We start from the raw sequence: 22,568 nt of genomic DNA, 5'->3' as shown, positions 1-22,568 counted from the left end.
GAACCTGCTTCCTGGTATCAGAGATAAGTTCCCTCTTGGAGATACCAGTGGAGCCCTAAGGGCATCATTCTGGACCGTCTGGAGTTTGGTGATGTTTTTAGCAGATATCCCCAAAAAGAGGGCATTGCATTAATGCAGCCGAGATCCAATTATTGCTCTTGCAATAGTGAGACAGTTCTGTTCTGACAGAAAGGGTCTGGCTGCGTTAATCAGTTTAGAGTGGTAGGCTGAGGTAGATTCAATGGCATTGATCTGCCTGTTCATAGAAAGGTCTGAGTCCAGGTAGACCCCCAGGGACTTTACAACTTGTGGTACAGGGATTGAAATGTTGTCAATCGTAAATAAGCTGTATTGTTTGTCCAGTTTCCTGAGGGTGGTAGGAGATCCAACTAGCAGAAGTTCTGTTTTTTCACTGTTAAGGCATAACCAGTTTTCTGCCATCCAGGTTTGGATGGTGGAATATATGGACTTAAGAGTGGCCATATCGGCTACATAGTCACCGGAGAGGGGGATGACGACCTGTGTGTCATCAGCATAGTTAGTGTATGCGATGCCCTAGGCATCCAGAAGGTGGAACGATGGACTGGTTTCACTAATACACTCACTAATACACTAACATCATATCCATTCCTAAGACCCTGTGGGGCTCCACATTTAATGAAGCTTGGGTGGGCACAAGCTGAGTTAGAGAATACTTTGATAACCCTTTACTGGAGAAACAAGGTGATCCAAGCAATGGCCTTTTTGGGAAAAGTTAACGGCGGAGGAGAGATCGTGGTAAAGGGTATTATGGTCCACCAAATTAAAAGCTGCATAAATATCTAGGAGCAGAAGGAGGGTGGGTTTGCCCGCATCTCTGAAATTGTCAATTTGATTTTTTCGGTCTAGGAGTGTAGTTTCGGTGCCGTGTCCCGGATGGAATCCTGACTGCATGGGGCCGAGCAGGTTGTTTGCCTGGAGGAATTTTTGGATTTGCTGATAAGCTGCCTTGTTGAGAATTTTTAAAAGGAATGGGACAGTCGTTATGGGTCTGTAGCCCCCTGGGACAGTTGGGTCAAGTGTTGTTTTTTTTTAATAGAGGATGAAAGGACATGTAGTCCAAAACATCAAGTGAGGCAAATGTGGCATTAACAATGTTTGCACACCATTAAAAATGTTTTTGTTTCAATGCATTCATAACCCAGTCACATTCAGCATCAGACATGCCAGTATAAATAAGGTTTGCACATATCTCAAGGAAGCAAAAGAAAGATTTTAAAGCGATACTAATTTAAAACGATAACATTATTCTGAGCCTATGCTTTGATTAATTGATGGTAGTTTATAATAATAATCCATTATTTGTATGGTGTTTTCACAAATCACTTTACATAAAACACTACTATAAACATGCATGTTGCCCGGCAACTGAAATTCATATAAATTAATTGAATATGAAATGTTGAGTAGACCTTACTAGGATTCAAACATGTGACCTGCAGAACACACTTAGATCTCAGCAATGAGCACTTAACCCACTGAGATATCTTGCTAATTACGTTTCCTTTAACGTGCATAACATAGCATTAATTATTGCATTGGCTCTTATTTCTTATTAACATCATACTTACTTTGTAGGCTTAGAAGCAGTAGGAATATGCCACTTGTAAACTTGATAATAGCTAATGATAGTATTGTTATATTAGGTATAAATAGGACTGCAGGGAACAGGAGGGGTTTTGGTTAGATATCCTTCTACATGTTTCTTTTTAACTGCACAACGAATTAAACTGCATATGTGCGGCCATTGGATAGCTCAGTGAGTTAAAACCTCAACTCTGACATGTACCAGGCTGCATGTTTGAAGTTTATATTTCAGCAGGGCTGAATAAGAACTTCCTCCATAGGAGGTTAATAAATTAAGTAGTATTACATTTCATAGAAATAACATATTTTTGTGCAATGTTTACAGGCACGGGGAGCGAGGAGTCAGACATGAAGCTCTATACATAAAAGGATGATATCATACCAACCATTTTACATGGATATGGGGCAATATAGGGCACAGTAACATCAAATTGGAAAGTATTTTGGGCACCCAATTACAGGCTTTAGAAACATGAAACAATCAAGTTAACTCTAAATAAGACGCTCTGGGGCATCCAGTCTGTCTAGCTGACATAGACAAATACGAATTTCAAGCTGAACATTTGCAAATTCAACACATTAGAGAAAGTTAAACATTGTAGGTTATTTTCTGAAATTAAGCCCTAATAACCCTATTTTTCTTCCTTTGCCCATCGCCTATGCAATCGTTGACCAGGGGTCACAGAGGCAGTGCCAGAAGTGACAGAGAAGTCACTAGAGGTCGCAACTGCAACCCCTGATGCCCCCCAAATTGATGTCCATGGGTACGGTATAATACTTTTTACTCTGGGACACAGACATGAAGCTCTATACATAAAAGGATGATATCATACCAACCATTTTACATGGATATGGGGCAATATAGGGCACAGTAACATCAAATTGGAAAGTATTTTGGGCACCCAATTACAGGCTTTAGAAACATGAAACAATCAAGTTAACTCTAAATAAGACGCTCTGGGGCATCCAGTCTGTCTAGCTGACATAGACAAATACGAATTTCAAGCTGAACATTTGCAAATTCAACACATTAGAGAAAGTTAAACATTGTAGGTTATTTTCTGAAATTAAGCCCTAATAACCCTATTTTTCTTCCTTTGCCCATCGCCTATGCAATCGTTGACCAGGGGTCACAGAGGCAGTGCCAGAAGTGACAGAGAAGTCACTAGAGGTCGCAACTGCAACCCCTGATGCCCCCCAAATTGATGTCCATGGGTACGGTATAATACTTTTTACTCTGGGACACAGAGAAACAAAAACCAATAGGATATTGTGTTTTACATATTACCCTTTGAACCCTAGAGACAAGATTAAAGTGGTATACAGTAGAAAATGTTGTACTATAGGATATCTGGAAACACAATAACAGTAGAATATAGTCAAATACGCTTTACTGTGGAACACCGAGAAGCAGAACAGAACACAATAGTATAATCTATAATTCACTTTACCCTGGGACTAGACTCAACTAAACAGTAGGATACAGTGTAATATGCTATACCCTAGGATGCCAAGAAGCAAGATTACCTTGGAATGCAGTATAATACCATTTGCCTTGGGAAACATAGAATCCACACACAATAAGATGTTATGTTTTACACTTTAAAATAGACATAAACTAACTGTCCCCAAAGAAGTGATAAAATATTCTCCATTACATGGCAAATGTGAAATAAACAGGTATCCTTGACACAACAATTAAGTAGTAAAAGCATAAGAAACAATTGATGTTTTTGATACTCAAGTGAAAACAGAAGTATTAGAGGTACCCTTGTCACAATAATGAATGGTTTAATACTGAAATGGCCACATTTGTCAATAAATCCTCACAAAAATATCAAAGATCAGAGACATCACAGCAAAATGTAAATGCTGGCAACATGTGTTTTGAACCTCTAGGTGTGTTTTCAGAGCTGTCAAATAAAAGAACAAAGACTCAAGTAAAAACACAATACTCTTACAGTCTACATTAACAATCTGGTTTTGAGACATTGTACATACATCATGAAAACAATATCAAAGATCAGTGCCACGAACTGTCAATACATTCTGAAAGTATAATAAAATGTATTTTCTGGCAACATGGGCTGTGCACCTGTGGGTGTGTTTTCAAGGCTGTCAAAAAAAGGAACATAGACTCAAGTACAAAAAATGCAATACCCGTATGGTTTTGTTAACAATCCTCTACCATTTGAAGAACCACTGTTCTAACGGGGTGAGTACCAAAGTCACAAATACATAAACTCAACAAGTGAACAAAAAATGTATTCATAATGATTTTGAGATATCAAAAATGAACCAATAATCAATCAAAATATTTTCACCACGGAACAGCCTTCATAGAACGGCTGTGATGGAATGGGTACTTATGATCCAAATAATAGTTGATGGCCAGCAGACAAACAAATGTACAAATCACTGAAGCGAGTTTATTGCAAAAACATCTGTATTGGTGACAATTGACATTTCTCTGCACCAGCTGCTTAGTCATGGTTCAATAAACATCAAGAACAGACTTGAATTTCTATAAAAATACAAAGTGCTTCATGGTAATAAAAAGAGGTCTTTAAAACATTGATACAGAGTGGGCATTTGATCTGTAAAGTGGTCAGTTCAGGAATTAAGTTATGGATATTTTATATTCACAATTATATTGGGAAACATATTGCTTCTGAATTATATAATTAAAAGACAGATTTTACAAGAATCCACACTAAGCAGAATTATTCTATGCTCAAGGTTGATCATTTATGAAAGTGCATATAGTCCAGACCCACCCTAGGATGCTGGTAGTGCTATAACGTGCCTAGTGCAAAATACCCATCGTTAGACCAAAAAGAATCAAAAATAAAACAAGGGTTTTGCATGTTGCCATAAGCCTCATGAAAACTGAAATTACACCAATTATTTGAAACACCTTCATTTAGTAACATAAATTCCAGAGAGAGTGGAACTGTTAGCATTCTTAAGGCTATCAAAAATAACCATCAATTAATATTATGAGTCTAAAATATGCCTACAATGTCAACATGTTATTGGATCATCATATACCTGAAAAAAATGACTACTTTAAACTTGGATTTTGTAAAGTGCATAATGCATCTAGCTCAAAATGTTATAATAACATTTCCTCTTGGAATCAAGCTACATCTGTAGAGAATGGCAGGTTCTCAAAATATAACTTCTAAGTATAACATGCATGGAGCACACTACAGATTTATTAAGACAGAAAATAACATATAAATCACTGAGGCTACAACCATCTAGTCCATGGACTGGAAAAGCAAAATGGGCACATGCTAACATGCATACATTTATTTTCATAAAAATACACTGTAACATGGCATGGTATTAATTCTATTAGAATTGTGCTATTGAACCTCATAATAAGCTTGATTTCTAGTTTTCACAGAATCAATTCTTAATCGCCCTTCATGGATTCTCTGTCAATCAAATCAATGAATCTGCTTACTATGCGCAACTACATTTCACCTGTCCGTTGTGCAATCCTATGGTACATGAACTTTCCAATTGTCAATTCTTTCATAAGTGAGTCTCAACTTATTAAAAGATACATCAAAATAATATGAAGCTATAGTTAACAAATTCTAATTTCAACAGTGAAATCAGACTTTGTAAATACATGCAGATTCTTACCTTACACTAAATAGAGCAACTTTCCAAATTTAGTGTTGTAGATATTTCATACCAATTAGATGTACTAAATTTGAGTACTCTCTGTGTGTTCTGAGTTACATGAAAAAAGGAGACAAAGGTTGAAAACAGTATTTCCTACCAGTCAAAAGACACAAAAAAGGTTTCCCTATTCTTATCTGACCTAAAATTCAAATTCTGCGGCTTGTCAGCTCTGTAACTTCCATTAATGCTTGTTATCTAATTCTTATGCTTGCTCAACATTTGCCGCCACTGGATACATATACAAAATAGGAGAGAATAATCATAATCTAGGCATGGTCATGAATATAGGACGGACAACTTCAAAAAAATTCATCCATTTTAAAACACTCATCTACTCAATGTTTGTGGCAGGATCAGCAACAAACTCACTTTATGAATCCAAGTCTTTCATTGTGTTATACAATTAAGTGGAGATTGTTTTCTAAAGTCAGATGAAGCTAATGGCCAGTAAGGCATTTAACTTCAAAAGGTTAATTATGTAGTACACAAATATGTCAATATAAACCACTGATATATAGTGACAAATAGGTATATGGTAACAAACCTAGGACTCATTTCCGCCAAAATCCATTTACCATTTCGAACCACTTTCATATCAAATATCAGAGCAGGACTAAATATAACACCTTGACGTTCTAGTATAACTACCTTCTTGGAAAAAGCATTTACTTTATTAGATCATTTGGGGATTCAAATGCAGCCCAATTCATGAAAGTGTTTCAAATACAAAGTCTGTGGCTATACTTCTGATCACAAACCGATTTGTATTAGAATAAAACATAGAACACCACATACTCTATAGACAAATCCCTGAATTATTGCAGGCATTACAAAAAGTTAAATTATTCATGATCCAAATTGTATCCCTCAGTAACTTGCCCTTAAATTGTAAATTCATGCTGCTTCTTTTTGTTTGATCCAACATTCACAATCTCCATTTCTTATGGGTATTGCAACGTCTTTAAATCCTATTGGAAGCATAATTTACCCACTGAATATTCTATGTGTACTATACCAATGAAAAAAGGGTTGGCTAGCATCTTTATATTTGACACCTCAAATATGTTCAATAACTACTTCCCTGAGATTCTGTACGGTATTACTGTGATAGATTGCTATCTGGAAGGGTGTGAAAGCATATTTGTTTATTTGTATTAATTAATACAAATATTAAGATAATTTCATCTCTGAAAGAGCAATCTGCTGATCAGTTTCCCCTTTCATAAGCTCTGTCTCAAAAGCATAGTGTGTACCTGTGCTGAGTTGCATCAGTGTCCTTTTCTGCAGAGCCTTCTCTGCAAGCGGCACAGAGCATGTTCAGAGATCACAGGTGCCCATTAGACAGCTGCAGTGACATCCACTGCAACACAGGGGCTGCATTTAAGATATGCACTGCTGAACCAAAACTATGATAATTATGGGTCGCCCATGCTGCTGGCAGGGTAATCTGAAATATATGCTATGCCAGTATTGAGGCACGGTGCATGGTACTACTCACAATCATTGCAGCCACCTCCAAATTGATATCATACATGTGTCCACTCCTGGATATTCCAGCGAGACAGGCCGATCCTGCCAAGTGACAAGACAGGAACCTGAATGGCCATGCTTCTTCTTTGATCTCTTTGTGAGGGTAGGTAACACCCTCCACCAGAGATGTCCACTCAACAGGGTGCTGCAATGGGCACAGGCATCAATGGAGCACACCCTTTCAAACTGAGAAGCCTCACACCAGGGTGCTGATATCTGAAGGCCTTTCATCCTAGGGAAAGGCGCATGGCTATCAACAAATGTGCAATCCATTTTCAGGCACAAAGAGGCAGGGAGCCAAGACCAGTTGGTATTTTCATCAGCCAATTTGAAATGCTCTAGCTGAGAAGGTAACTGGTGGATAGTCATGCCAGAATCATTTTTGATGATTTGCAGGATACTCTAAACTTTAATTCTCCACTGGGAATACTTCTCAAAGCAAAGGTCTGTTTCCACATCCAAGATGACATCAAATCCCATTTTTGAAAAGTCTGACGAATAGGTCAGTAAAAACTCAACTAACGCAAGTGATGCAAAGTGTATCACTGACCAATTGCAAAGGCTCTCAGCTAGAGGCAGTTCAACTAGCGAAATAGCCTTAGTCGAGATATTGGTGAGTTGTTGTATACAGTGAAATAGCTGAAGAACCATGTCTCTATTCAAATATGGGCTCTCATTAGCGGCAAACAACTCAATTATGTGTATCTTATTGCCACCCTTACTATTTAATTTAGTCCTTAAATTTGACGCCACTACATTTTTATGCCTAAGTGCTCCCCGAGATTTATTAACTTTGGTTGCACCGTCAATTGTCTGTCATTAATCTCTACTTCCTGAGACAATTACCAAATTAAAGATAGTGTGGACTTCAAAGACTTATCCAACTGTTTATTCATAACACTTTGCGGCCTTTTAGTCTTATGAATCCACTTATCAAGAGGTCCAGCCACTCAGGGGCCCTTAGGTGCCCTATCAGCTTTAGTGATCTGCAAACAAGCAACATTGGTAGACTCAGTAAGATCCAGCATTTGCCCTAGGCTGGCCAATATTACCACTTAAATGGCTGGTGACAGAATTATATACACATTTCTGCAGTTTCTTGCACATTCAAAAAACTCAACTCGGACAACCTCCGACCTTACCTAGATATCCCAGCCCCATCGCCCCCTTTCTCCCAGGACCCTTACATTCTAGCAGACATTTATAAGGATACTCTCATCAAAGCTGTAAACTCCATAGCACCACTCGAATGCAAGAAATAAAAAAAGTCACTACACATTAATGAATGATTCACAAATGAGCTTCAGGCTCTACGTGCGACCAAATGACAGGCTCTTAAAAACTGGCATGCCAACTCCAATGACTCAACCAAGGAGAGTTTCAACCGGATCTCTCTCCAGTATAAAGATGCTATCATCATAGCCAAATCCAACTAATTCAATGCTCGAATTTCCAATGCAATTCTCAAGCCAAGGAAATATTCACCATCTTTAATGAACTCATCGCACCTCTTACTAGCCCAGATGAGATCATCAAAGACTAAGCCTGGTGCGCCAGCATACAATCCGCTATGCTCAATAAAATAGACCTCCTCCAAAAAAAAATACAGGAGCATTACAAAGCCCTACCTCGCCAACAATAGCCCCATCAAACACCCCCTACTCATAAGGACCTCCACCTCCCTCAAATCGCATTCAGAGACAACACAGAATTAGAAGTCATAGACCTCCTCAAGCACCTTAAACCATCCTTGTGCAAAGGAGACATATGCCCACCTAAGATCATTAAGGATTGTGCTGAGGCATTAGCCCCTCTCCTGACGGCCTTCATTAACTCCTCATTTAAAACTGGCATTGTTCCCGCTAGCCTCAAAGAGGCTTGGGTACGGCCCCTGCTGAAAAATCCCACACTAGACCTGGCTCAGCTAAACAATTACCGGCCCATAACTACCGTCCCCTTTCTTCTCAAAATTCTGGATAAGGCGGCCCATAGCCAGATCCAACATTACCTCGAAACAATCTCTATCCTAGGGAAAAGACAATCTGGTATCCGCAAAGGGCATAGCACGGAAACTGCCCTACTGGACTTAAAAAACCAAATCACGCAAATCATTGACAAAGACAAGCCTGCCCTCCTCCTCCTCTTAGACCTCTCAGCTGCCTTCGATCTTATAGATCATAAGACCCTTACCTCCCACCTCACACAAGAAGCCAATTTCTCCAAACAAGCAGCCTCCTGGATTACTTCTTTCCTCAAGGGTAGTGCAATGAAGGTATTCTCCAATATAGCTAATGCAGCCCCACCACCATAAACTGTGGAGTTCCACAGGGTTAATTTACAGCCTCGAGCCATGTACTATCTATTTACAAAGCCCCTCTTCGACAAGCTTGATGCACTTGGTATAGCGTATATGAACTATGCTGATGACACTCAAGTACTCCTACCATTATCTGGTTCCTACGACCAAAACGCGAAGACATTATGCTAAATCTACCCCACGGTCCGTGTATGGATGGTGGCAAACAGCCTTTGTCTCAATGGGGACAAGGCAGAGATCTTAATCCTCTATCAAAAGGCCATGCTACCTAAACTAGATTACCTCTATGCTAATTTTAACATAGACAACTCCATCATTCCCGTCTCTTCCTCTATAAAGACGCTACGAGTCTACATTGACACTACCCTATTGATGACCAGGAAGGTCAGCATCTCAATAGCCAGAGCTGCAATCAGTGCCAAACTAGACCATTGCAATGCCCTCTTAGCTAGTACCTCCATAAAAACATAAACAGACTCCAAATCACCCAAAATAATGCCCTAAGAGCAGCACTGAGCATCCCCAAAAGGGACCATATCTCCCAGACAAGACAGGCAGTTCATTGGCTACTGGTCAAAGACTGCATCTCCTTTAAAATCCTCACTATCACACACAAATGCCTCACCCACACTGCCCCCTCATACCCATCAGAAACTATATCCAGAACTACATCATCTTGCCCCACAAGAACATGCTACACAAATCAACTCCACACCACACACATCAATAGGGCCAAAGCAGGCAGGATCGGCTTCCTGTACAGAGCCCCCAAACTATGGAATTCAATCCCCACATCCCTCAGAGCAGAGACCTGTGTTCCTGCATTCCGAAAAAATTTAAAAACCTCCCTCTTCAACTAACACCTACTACGCCTTTCCAGCCATGCCTAGAACCCTACTGAACTCTGTGTATTCCCAGACCCCCTTCTCAATATGTAAATTGTAAATGAAAAGGTTTAAAATGTAATTGAAAAATTTGTAAAAAAAATAGTTTTTAACCTTGCAACTAAGTGTATCACTCTCTGTAAAAAGTGTCACAATGCCCACGGGGTGCTGTGCGCTCTACAAATACGAATAAATAAAAAATAAATAAATACAAATTTCCCTTCTTGCTGCTACGTTTAGCCTTGAATTCCTCAGGCCATTCAGAATCATCATCCAAATGTGTGACAGTGGTTTGGTCTGATATCATAATCACTGTACAGATTCCTATAGCTGCATCAGCAGGGGCTCATTCACCCTAATTCCATAACTGCAACTCTTCTGGCCCACTACCCACTACCCACTGCTAACACCATAGTTTGGACAGAATTATCCACTGCATCAGTGTTTCCATGTAATCTTATATCAGGGCAACTATTTTCTAGAATATTATCTACAATACGACGTAGAGCTAAATGAGTAATTTATTTCTTCATCAAAGGTACATGTTTTGCCCCTCATGTCAAGGTTTACTTTCAAGCTCTTCACTCTTAAACTTAAAGCCATCTATTGTGGGCTACATTGAGCAACTGAGCAGAATTCCCATGCATGACCAAGCTGCACTTCTGCAGTCAAAAGCATAATAGCTGTGCTGGCTCCTTTGAGCACCATTGCATCAAAACTGTGTTTGGCAGCAACAAAAGGATGGCTGCACCACATTGCCAAACACCCATTGGGCGAGTTGGAACAGGGAGCACACCGGGAAATGTGCCAGGGTGTGTTATTGTGTGCACCAAAAGAAGCAAATTGAAAAAAAAGCGCCGCTCTGCTGTTTGCAAAAAGTTCCCATTCTATATCAAGATCCTTTTATCAATAAGGCCCTGCCTTGCCCATCCATATTCACATTGTGCTTTAGCGGAAGAGAGCATTATCCCGGAATGACAGGTGAATGTCAAGCCAAATCTGGGAAATCTAAGAAACTTAAACTTAAACGCTTAACATTAAACTTAAACAAAATGTCAAACATCAAGGGTTTAAAGAAATCCCAGCACTACGGGCATATGTCAATTTCAGTGAACCTGTGATTTGAACACACTGCTGGATAAAAGAAACTGAATAGGGCTGCAAAACAATATTGGAAAGCCAGGTGGAAGAGAAAAAAAACGAATTTAAAAGAGAAATCCTAACTTCTTTCACCATGTGTCAACATGGGCTTTTGCAAACCAAACAAAAAGGCCTGTTTTAAAAGTACAATGTTGAATGAAAATGTGTCCTTGCCTAGCAATGTAAAGGGGGTTTTGCTGGGGAAAATGTATTCAAGGCTTGTTTTTGATTCAGAACAACAACAAAAAAGAAAATAAATAATTAAAATGCATTGGCTGGATTTTGTGAGCTCCAGAACAGGTTTTCTGCTGGCTAAACTGAGGCCTTCCCCCAAAGGAGCCAGCATAAACTTCTAGGAAACATGGATGCTAATCACTAGCTTGGAAAACTTTGAATAGGACCAGAAGTCCACATATCACCTATTAATCAAACTTTTGTCTGTGCTCCAGGCTCTTACAATAGATCTGGGACACCTACATGCAAAGTGGCAATAAACATTCAATCAAACTGGGAAACTTCCATGGCCACCTTGGGATGAGGTGACAGTTGGTGGTAGCTGAAGAAAATAAAATGGGCCAAGTGAAGGACAAAGGCTAGCCCCATTTTTTTCAAAACACTATTTTATTAAGAAACTTTTAAGACTTTTATCTTTGCAACAGGACTTCACAGGAATGTAAAAAGTTAACAGTGTAAATGTAATTTTGTGGTTTTTAATTTAAGATGTTGTAGCCTTCACTGCCATATTGGGAACAGAAATGGCAGAGAATTGCATATTCTAAGGAAACTGTACATGATGCCACTTAGAAATTCAATACTGATATGCCTAATAATAATCTATACACATGTATAAAGTTATAGAATTTTAGGATGGATATTTCTTACTGAAAACGAAGAAAAATTGTTAAGCAACTAAAACAAAATCTGACAAACTTGAGAGTTGGACTAGCATGCTCTGCATAAAATGTGTAATCTGCCTATGTAATTTGTTAAGATGCTACAAATGTAAAAATGGGCCATTTATGTCAAAACTGTGTTGTGGAAAAATTAACTGTGGGAGGTTGTGGACATAGTAAACCCACATCACAAAGCTGTTGTCATGTCTCTAAAAGGCCAATCAGCTGATATGTGGGCAGTAACGATCACCACTGTCCAATCCAATTGTTAGGGGCGTACCCAGCCTAAGCCTGCCCTACCATATAATTCTATGATGTTAGCCGCTTTTATATAAAGGGTGGGAGCACACATACAGACTCGCTACTGAATTTCTAGCACCTGAGTTCCTGATATTCTACATTCTTCTTGCCAGATTCCATCTTCCACTCCAAGGCCAAAGCATAGCTGGCTCTATCCCAGCAAGGCCTTAAACTAAACATCCCACTAAAAAAGGGAAAAGCTGTGGTACCATTTTTGAGGAGCATCCTGAGATCAGACCAGCTTTTTGCTCGCTAGCTGCATGCCCGTTGTACCTCTGCCATCCAGATTTATCACAACCTGTATCCAGCTGTACCTTTGCCATCCAGTGACCAGACAGGCCTAGCTGTGTTTCTGCCAGGAGAGTCTGCCGATATCCAGCGCCCATTGTGCGGTGACCAGAATCTGGTTGACTGTTCCAAAATCCCAAGCTCAAGCTTTGACTGTGAGTATCTGACCATCCCATAGAAACACATAGCCTACCCATTTTGATCCTTTGTCTTGTTGCAATCTCCCAGTATCCCTATCCATACCCTGGTAACTTGTTTAAAACTGTTAGAATTCTCAGTGCTCCCTGCCTTGCCCATGAGCTGCTTGACAAAGGATTATGTATTATATGTATGCTTTATCGCTTAAAGGATATAGACAATCACCCCTTATATGTCTTCCACAGGAGTGTCATGAAATGTTTCTTTGTGCCTGGTCCCCATGTTCAAATAATAAATGTGTGTGCACACACTGCGGGATGAGAATGGAGAAGTTGAGTGATAAGATGTCCATCTATAGAAGTGATATTATCACATACCTGACCAATACATACACTGCATGTAAGCTGTAGCCTTGACATTTCTGACACATACATCCTCTCCCCAGTGTCACTCCATCAATAGGAACACAGAGAGCCCCTCTGAACCCCATATGCACTATTGCCTCACCCAATTGTAGATTCAGTATTGTGACATTGAGCTGGGCAGGAAGGAGAGAAGGAAACAAGGAACCTGTGGGCCACCTCTCATCAGCTACCGTGCCGGCAGAGACCCATGGAAGGGAACTACATGGATGTCATGCATAACCCCTGTAGCCTTGCAGTAAAAATATTGTGCTGTGGTGGTTTGTAGGGTCCCTGCAAGTACCAGGCAAGCAGGTGTCAGCAGCTAGCATGTATTACGCAAAATGTCTCTCCAGACTACCTGTGCTCAGCAAAATGTGGTTCAATCGTCCTTTACCAACAGACTCCCACATTCAGAAATGTGAATATGTGCCATGTGAGTGGGTCTTTGTATTTGCAGGGAAGTCTATTAAAGGTGTGACATCACACCACCCAACCACATGGACTGCATGAAGTCTGCAACTATCCAGTGGCATGGTGACATTTGCTCAGGTGTGGAGGCTTGATTGCAGAAAACCTAAGGGTGGTTTGGAAATGTAGCATTGCAATACCAAATGTGTAGGTACATCTACTGCAGCAACATCAGCCTCACGAATGGTAACAAAAGCCTAGCCCACAGTATATAACAAGGTTGTGTCGTAGGTGGCACATTACTTGTGGACTTGTGAATGCCATATGATATGATATGGCATTTATAACGCGCCTATACACAAGTGTTTCAAGGCGTGACATGGCAAGGGAGGGGAACAGAGGGAAGACAGAGACAACGATCTTAATAGGCCAGCTGACACTGAGATCGCGCAAGTGCGAGCGGGGGATTGCGAGGAGAAAGGGGAGGGGAAGAGCAGTACACAGGATAAACAGAAAATAAATAAAAACAATAAATAAGAACAATAAATAAGAAGTGCGGCCAGCTGGTGGCAGTTGTAAGGGTAAGTGCAGACATGAGGTGTCAAGTGCTGGGGCTGTAGGGATACGCAAACAGCCCCAGAGTGCAAGTGTTGCCAGGGGGACAGTGTAGGTGTGCAACGTGGGGAGGGACCTGGTCCCAAGAGGGTATCCAGGGGACGAGTGCAGTTTCAGTTTCAGCGGGGAGTACAGCAGGGGAGAGGAGGAGAGAAAAGAAGCAAAGAGGAATGTCTTGAGCTGCTTCCGGAACCAGAGATGGTTACCCTCAATTTTTAGAGAGGCAGGGAGGCTGTTCCAGAGGGAGGCCCCAGCCAAAGAAAGAGATCTACCACCAACTTGTTGCTTGGAGAAGCGACTGAGCCTGACCAGTTGGAGGCGGATGAGTTAAAAGCTTGAGAAGGAAGATATTTAGGAAGAAAGAGTTGAATGTATTGAGTCCCCAGGTCCCAGAAGACCTTGTGGACAATACAAAGGATACTGGGATCCAGTGCAGAGATTTCAGTCCTGGAGAGATACTATCCCTGTGCTTGAGGCCAAGGACAAGTCTCGCAGTCTTGTTTTGGATGAGATGCAGAGGGCGGAGAGTAGAGGCAGGCAGATTTAGATAGGTTGTTGCAGTAGTCCAGCCTAGAGAGAACCAGAGCTCTGGAGACAATGAGCTTCTGGGGGAAGGAGAGGAAAGGAGTAATACCTCTGAGGAAGAGCAGCTGGTAGTGTGACTTCTTAGAGATGTCAGAGATGTGAGGAGAGAAGAAGAGTGTGGAGTCAAAGATGACACTGAGGTTTTTAGCCTCACAGGTGGGAGCAAGAACAGAGCCAAGAGAGACTGGCCAGAGAGTGACAGGATAGGAAATAGCAGGTGTGCCGATTAGGAGAATCTCAGTCTTACTGGCATTAAGGCAGAGATCATTGACTGCACACCACTCCTGAATAGCAGACAGACAGTCAGAGATGAGAGAAGGAGAAGTGGTGGCTAAATAGAGCCTGAAAATTGGCTGAGTGTCATCCGCATAGCACTGAAAATTGGGGCATAGAGCAGCAATGCAGTGGGCAAGAAGTGCCAGGTAATGGTAGAACATCCCGCGAGAGAGGTTATACCCCTGGTGAACACGACAGGTAGCGATAGAGTAATTGGAGAGAATGGACCCAAGTTGGACCTGGGAGGGTCGATCGGAGAGGAAAGAAATCAGCCAAGCCGGGGCCTGATCGGTGCTACCCAGGTTATCATGGAGATGCACCCATTGCTTGAATGTTTTCTCTGTCTGCATCAGAGGACATGCTTATGTCACTTTTACTGCCCATATGTAGTGCATTCAGTAATTTCCAATGCCCAGAGATTACCTTCTCCATTCCTTTACACCACTGTTATACCAGCAGCCTACCATAAAGTGGACAATAGACACTGCATACACATGTGATGGAGACATACATTGTGTGAACTCAGGACATTTTCCAACTGTGCCATTTACTGTGCCTGCTCACTTTATGAAATTGTATAAATGTTCAAATGAACTCCAAATTCTTAACAACATACTAATCTTGATATATTTAGAATAATTTGAAAATATGTTGAGTGCATGGGAGGTAATACAGTCTAGATACATAGAGTCTTGAAACAATACTGACACAAAATGGTATCCATAAAGTAGGCTACCACTGTCCCCTGCCAAAACCAGTCAGACGTTCTGTAAAGAAAAAATGTAATACTCTAATTTATTGTAGCTGTAAAGAACAACCAAAAAACAATAACTCATGGACAGTTTAGTTACCCAATACTCCAATCCCTGGATTGTGCATACATTTTTCTTTATATTCTAGTAAGAAGCAACCCAACACATTTCGTGAAACAGGTTCCTTTCATCAGGAGTTATTCATATACATCTAACAATCAACAGAAATAGATAGTGTCAGCAATTCTATATTAGGTAGAGGAATAGACATTCACAACTGAATAGTCATAACTGTGTCCAGTCTTATAAATCAGAAGTTGTTATTTTCACTCAATGATCTCAGTTGAAATGACATAATAAGGGATTAAGCTCAGCCAAATTATGATGTGTTAGAGATCAAATCAGTCAGCAAGAGATAAATTGGGCTTAAAACATACTTATTTGGCATACTATAAGTATTCCAAATGAAAGCCTCAAAAAGTGATGAAGCTGATTATTATTAAGTCCCTATCCTATATGTGTTTGGTGTACAAAAAACCTTAACAAAACCAAGATAAATACACAATACAAATCATTATAAAAACATGATAATTGGTACTAAATTTACTTTAAAAAAGGATCAAATACAATACATAAGCATACAATTCATTCAAAGGTTCCACTAGATCAGCAGCACTGTATGCTTACAGCAAATTACAGAGAAATAGGTGGATTACCCCAATAAAAACAATTAAAAAGAATGCAGGTTCGGGTGACACAAATTCAATAGTAAATCACAACTCCCCATACACAGCTGTTCCATTATAAAATCAGCCCTGCAATCCATGCTGAGGGCCCCCCGTCCGAACTCGACAACAAATCATGGGTTGCGCAATACTCTGGGCTGGCCTAGATTATCACACTTGCGCAATATGGACAAACGTGCTGCTGCAGCGCTACATGTTTTAATTGCGAATTGTTTTCTAGGGTAATAACAATCTAAAAATCCAGTACATGCAAGTCACCAACAGTGCACAGGAACATTAATGCTTTAATTATTATAGTGCTTTGCTATTAAAAATGCCATGCCACAATGAAAACAAGTGCAACTTACTGCACGACGTAGACCAGTCTAGACACATAATAACATACTATAGTAAAGCATGCCAGGACACATTTAGACATACCTAGAATGGTTGCACGAAAATGCCAGTCGAAGCAATAACACTTATCATGGTTATTTTATCACTGAGGCCCACAAGAAAATTCAATGCTGCAGTAAGAAACGGCTAGACTGGCAGCACGCAAATGCCAGTCTAGCCAGGTAATTACACTCAGCAGGACTGCTTTATCAGAGATGCCCAGTTAAAAAAAGTCAAGTCAAACTAAGGATTTACTAGACTTGCTGAACCAAAATGCCTCTCTACCCACTAATACCACATGCTTAGCCTTGACATGGATGACCATTACGATGTATTGCACTATCTCCATACACACACATCCCCCCAAACCCCTAAAATCAGCTTCTCTGTCCAGAATTAACTCCATGTCCCTTTTCCTTGTCGCATTGCCTACAGATGGTGCTCCCTGCCTCATTGGTAAGTACGAGGAAGCATAGCACTATGAGTAATGAAGATAACCAAGAAGTAACCAAGGGATTAAACACAAGTGGTGGTGCAACACCATTGAGCTGGCTGAGCTTCAGCCCTTCCCACCACTCCCTTGACAGTTTGGACTATGTTGACTCGACTTGGTTGACCTACAGAGCCGTTGCTGGACAGAACAGGACATAGATGTTAAACGGCACCTGGGTTTTGCTGTTAACAAATGCCCAGCAATTACTAATTTAATGCATTTCACTGTTAGTACCTGCAGTCAAATGCATAATCCTTTAGGCAATTGAAACTATAATGTGGATTTAGTACGTGCATGCTACGGAAGTGATTGGAAAGGTAGAGGGGGGACAGTAGACTACTTATTCTCACAGCAGTCCATGAGTGGGTGCTTTCAGACTTAAAGGAGAGAGCTAACTGCTTGTAACATTCAAGCTGCACTAGAATAGTCTCATTAGAATGCATAAAGAAGTGAGATGCCACACACACATAAGTTTGCCTCTCCCCCACCACCCGTGAAGTTAGCACCTCTCCCAACATTTGAAGGTTTAGCACCCCACCGAAATGTAGGTTTAGTTGTACCCCTGAACACAAACACACACACCATTCAACATACACACACACGCACACCCAGCCACCCATACATTTAAGTGTGAACCCCTTCACCATACAGGCACACCCAGTGTGCACCCTTTCACCATACACTTGACACGCACACCCGGCCACATGTGGGGTAAAATATAGCCCCTGAATCTCATAAATAAAGAGCCCAGGCCAGGATTTAAGAGTGACGATGGATGGTGCTATCCATTGGAAAATGCAGGCCAGTCCAAAATATTTCTTTTTCTGACTTAAGGCCTAGTGACATGGAAAGAAATGGGCCTAGTTAAATTCTAAAAAAATGGACAACTGCGCACAAGTGGAGAAAGACATTTAGTTTTCACAAATGTATTTACATTTGTAAGAGAAAGGCCTATTAATAATATTGCACTTTCATAAAGAAACACTGATTCCCGGTGGCCTATTTTGTATGCAGGAGATTGTTTCATTAACCTTTGTTCTAATATTGTATAAAGAAAAGTTTGTATTTATGAACAACAGGCCCTGGCGCAGCATTGAAAGTTACAGATACACAGTGGTTAAATGTAATATGCTAGAGAAATGGTTGAGTCACCTTTGTTCTTGTGCCCCAAATGATAATGATAAATTGTACGCTTGAAAGAAATCCCTTGATATATGCACTTATTGTTCACTGTTGTTTTAATTTGCTAGTGGAACGTTACCTCACATTTCACCTTGTCATTATGTTATTATGAACACTTCCAATGTGATATTGCAACAGTTGACTTAAGATCAAGTAGTATTTTTCCATCTCCTTTGACGCGTGTTTCCCCATTCAAATTAAATGCTTCATCGGGAGGGCTGGCCCTGCTTTTATCTAAATGTGTAAACAAAATAATTTGGTGTAAATGTCCTGTTTCTCTTGTTTGCTAACCTGATGACTAAAATAATGGTTTGCACAAAAAGTGACTTGAAAAGGTTTTTTACATACAGCTAACCTCAAAACCTTTCTTGTATGCTGGTGAAACCAACATATAATTATTAGATAATGTATTTCTACTCACTGATTCAATCGTAATCCTTTCGATTTTTGAGGAATAGGTAGTAACTTATGTTTATGCTGTCTGCTTGGATGTATATGGCAGGTTGTTGCCTGTCAGTATGGAGACTGCATGTTGCACAAATGTCAATCGATAAATTTGTTTGTGTTGATGGGTTGTCACCTGTCGATATAACAACAGCAAACATGTCAGTACCTATCTTTCTAATCAGTATAGTGTATTTGAGCTAATTTGAGCAAGATTTAAATTGCAGCTTACCTTACATGTATTGATTGAAACTCCTTTCTGATATGTGATAGTTTAAGATTCAGAGTGTTAACTGCAGCATCTTCACTTCCAAGATGGACACCTATTTATGTTGCCATGATGGCACAGCCACATTTTTTGTTACTCTACCGCGTCATCACATCATCCGCAAGCTTGGATTGGTTCAACAATGATATCTGGAGAGCTGCATTGCTCTTCTGTCCGTATATAGGTACTGATGTTGCTATGCTGGGAATTTTTGAGTCAAATAGCATTAATGTGAACCTATATGCAATAAATACAAACCAGTGATATAAACCATTAAAAATAACTAAGAAATGTGACTGTGATATATGAGGCTGAACTAAGAATAAAGCTTGAATGATATAATACCTAATCAAACCTGATTCATCATTAATTGCAAATACAACTAATTGAATTCTTGTTATGGTTTTGAGGTTACCTCTATATAAAAATGTTTTTCAAGTCACATTTTGTAGAAACCAGTATTTTAGTCATCTGGTTAGCAAACAAGAGGAACAAGACATTTACACCATTTTTTTTGGTTTACACATTTAGATATAAGCAAGACCAGCTTTCCTGATGAACCATTTAATTTGAACCGAGAAACACGTGTCGAGGGAGATGGACAAATACTACTTGACCAAAGTGAAATGTGAGAGCGAGATGTAAAAATACTACTTGATCTTAAGTTAACTGTTGCAATATCACAATAGACATTTTCATAATAACAAGGTGAAATGTGAAGTAACATTTCACTAGCAAATTAAAAGAACACTGAACAATAATTGCATATATCAAGTGATTTCTTTCAAGCTTACAATATATCATTAGCATTTGGGTTACAAGAACAAAGGTGACTCAATGATTTCTCTACTTTATGATATAAAATTCGGCGGCCTCAATGTATGAGAACACTAACTTTGCAGCCACAATCAAACTTACTAACAACAATAAGCTCCAATAGGAAGCTCGCCATCAGTTGTTTTAATGCTGCTTATTCAAATGTAATATGCTAGCCTTTCAGAATTAATTGTAAAATGCAACTTGTTATCTCTGAGCTGAAATCCCCCACTGAACTGTGAGCTGGATAGTGTATCTGAATCCTGACTCTTCAGCCTTTTGATTGATACATACAAGGTATGTAGGACTGGTTTCAAATAAATGCTTAAATATACAGAGAAAGAGATTGGATTTGCGGTGAATTGCTGATAATATGACTAACAGAAGTGACCTCAAGGTTAAATATTCACGTAAAAAGTGCATTAGCTCTGAACAAATACCCTTTGAAAGTCTGAACTCAATATCTTTGGCTAAGGACCTCAGGAGAATAATGTCTGGTTGCCAAGTTAAATGCTAAGATATACAAAGAAGTAGATTGATAGTCATGGGAGTTTCTGATAACATGTCCTGCAGAAGTGACCTTAAGGTCAGGTCTTCCCATAAATAGTGCATCGAGCACCAAGCAAGGCTTTGAAGCCAAGGAGGGAAAAGGTTAAGATGAACCTGGTCACATGTCTAAAGAGAAATGGAAACTGGGGGCCATGCTATTCCCTGCCATGGATTAAACATTGAATATAGTTTTTTCTAAATAAAAGTAACATTGTGTGTCCTATCAAGCCCACCCCGGGTTCAAATTAAAGGGGATGAAATCCCAATTGGAACCCAGTAAAAAACAAATTTGTATGATGTATACAAACTCATGTATGGGAAAAATTATGATTCTGACATTTTAATACACCTGAGAAATGGCAAAGTTGGCAAATAGATGATGAGGGTAAGGTTTAAATTGGAAATTCACAATTTGTAGCTACTTCGGCGCAGCAGCCAACTGCGAGAAATGGTAGCTCTGCCCAGGGAGGGTATGCCAAAATTAAATTACTATTGTCAGACTCGCCATAGAATATGAACTCAAAAATATCTATGTTCATGTGGTATCTGAAAGATTAAGGGAGCTATACCATTATGAGGTTTTTCAGAACACAAAATGTGAAACTCAATGTCAGTTTGAAATGAGGTATCTTTTCTCCTCCCGCAGCCTACATCATACACTCCTCTCAATTCCTGGTCCTATCGGCAGGCACAGAGGAATAGAATGGAGTGGAGACCTGGGAGCCCTATCTGAGAGAGGCCTATCTGGAGAGACCTTGATGTGGAAGAGTCCTGGTGTGAGCTGCCTACTAAAAGAGGGTCCTAAAAATCTGTCTGGCTTCCTGAGCAAAGAGCAGATATCCCCCATGTAAGTAAAGGCATCCCAAAAGCCACTCATTGTGTGGGAGTTACCTTCCTTTATCCCTCTCGATTAGTGGGTAAAGGGGGGGCGAGACTTGGTAGGCCCTTTGCACAAATGTCTTAAATATCACTTGAATTATTTCCCCATAGAAAACCACCATCTCTGTTGAAATTGCATTGTGTTGGGAACAGCCCACCTTAATCCTATCCATTAAACTGTGGGGGGAAGGAGGGCCACTGTTTATATCTTTAGCACATTTGATAAAGTACATCAATTCATTCTCAAATAGAAAATTACAGGTTGAGTGTTGTTAGAATTCGAAACTATTCGAAACTAACAAAATTCTTCATGCCTAGTGTTTTAGAGCTGGTATAGCCCATAAAGACCTGCTTCACTGTTTTCTTAAACCCTTGACTTCCGGGCCGAAGGGGGTGTCCATAAACCCAAAATAAATCATCCTACATGCTACCTTTCAAGTTAAGCTAGAGGGTGCAAAACAAAATGACCAAGTATTGCTTTTCATGTGGGTTTCAAAAACATTTTTTTCCACTGTATTCCTTTCCATAATACAGCATTTCTAGTAACAAATCTAAAACGATTTTCCCATTGAGCTTCTTTCCCAAACCTTGCTTTCCAAATCAAAGCCAAAACGATTTTTATCCACTGTGTTCCCACTCCCTGTACCTTGCCTTTCAATGAGAGTGGTCACATTTAATTGATGCCCAGAGGGTGCTGGTTGCTGGGAGAAAGAGTCTTGCAACTAAATAAAAGTGTCACTGTGTGTTATATTTTTTATGGATTCAATTGCTAGAAATCTGATGTAAATTGTGACTGCATTTCTCAAAAATCTCCCTGTTTTGTTGTAATCAAGGAGCGCCATTTTGACTTGTGATATTGTGTAGTGGCATGATGTTGGTGATTGATGTTTGTGATTAACCTCCTATTTTTGGTAAAAACATTAATAAATATATATTCTAACTATACACCAGCCTGGTTATT

The sequence above is a fragment of the Ambystoma mexicanum genome, chromosome 6q, assembly GCF_040938575.1.
Source record: "Ambystoma mexicanum isolate Mex_15411 chromosome 6q, UKY_AmexF1_1, whole genome shotgun sequence".
NCBI classification, from domain to species: Eukaryota; Metazoa; Chordata; class Amphibia; order Caudata; family Ambystomatidae; genus Ambystoma; species Ambystoma mexicanum.
Note: the sequence above shows the minus strand (reverse complement) of the source record.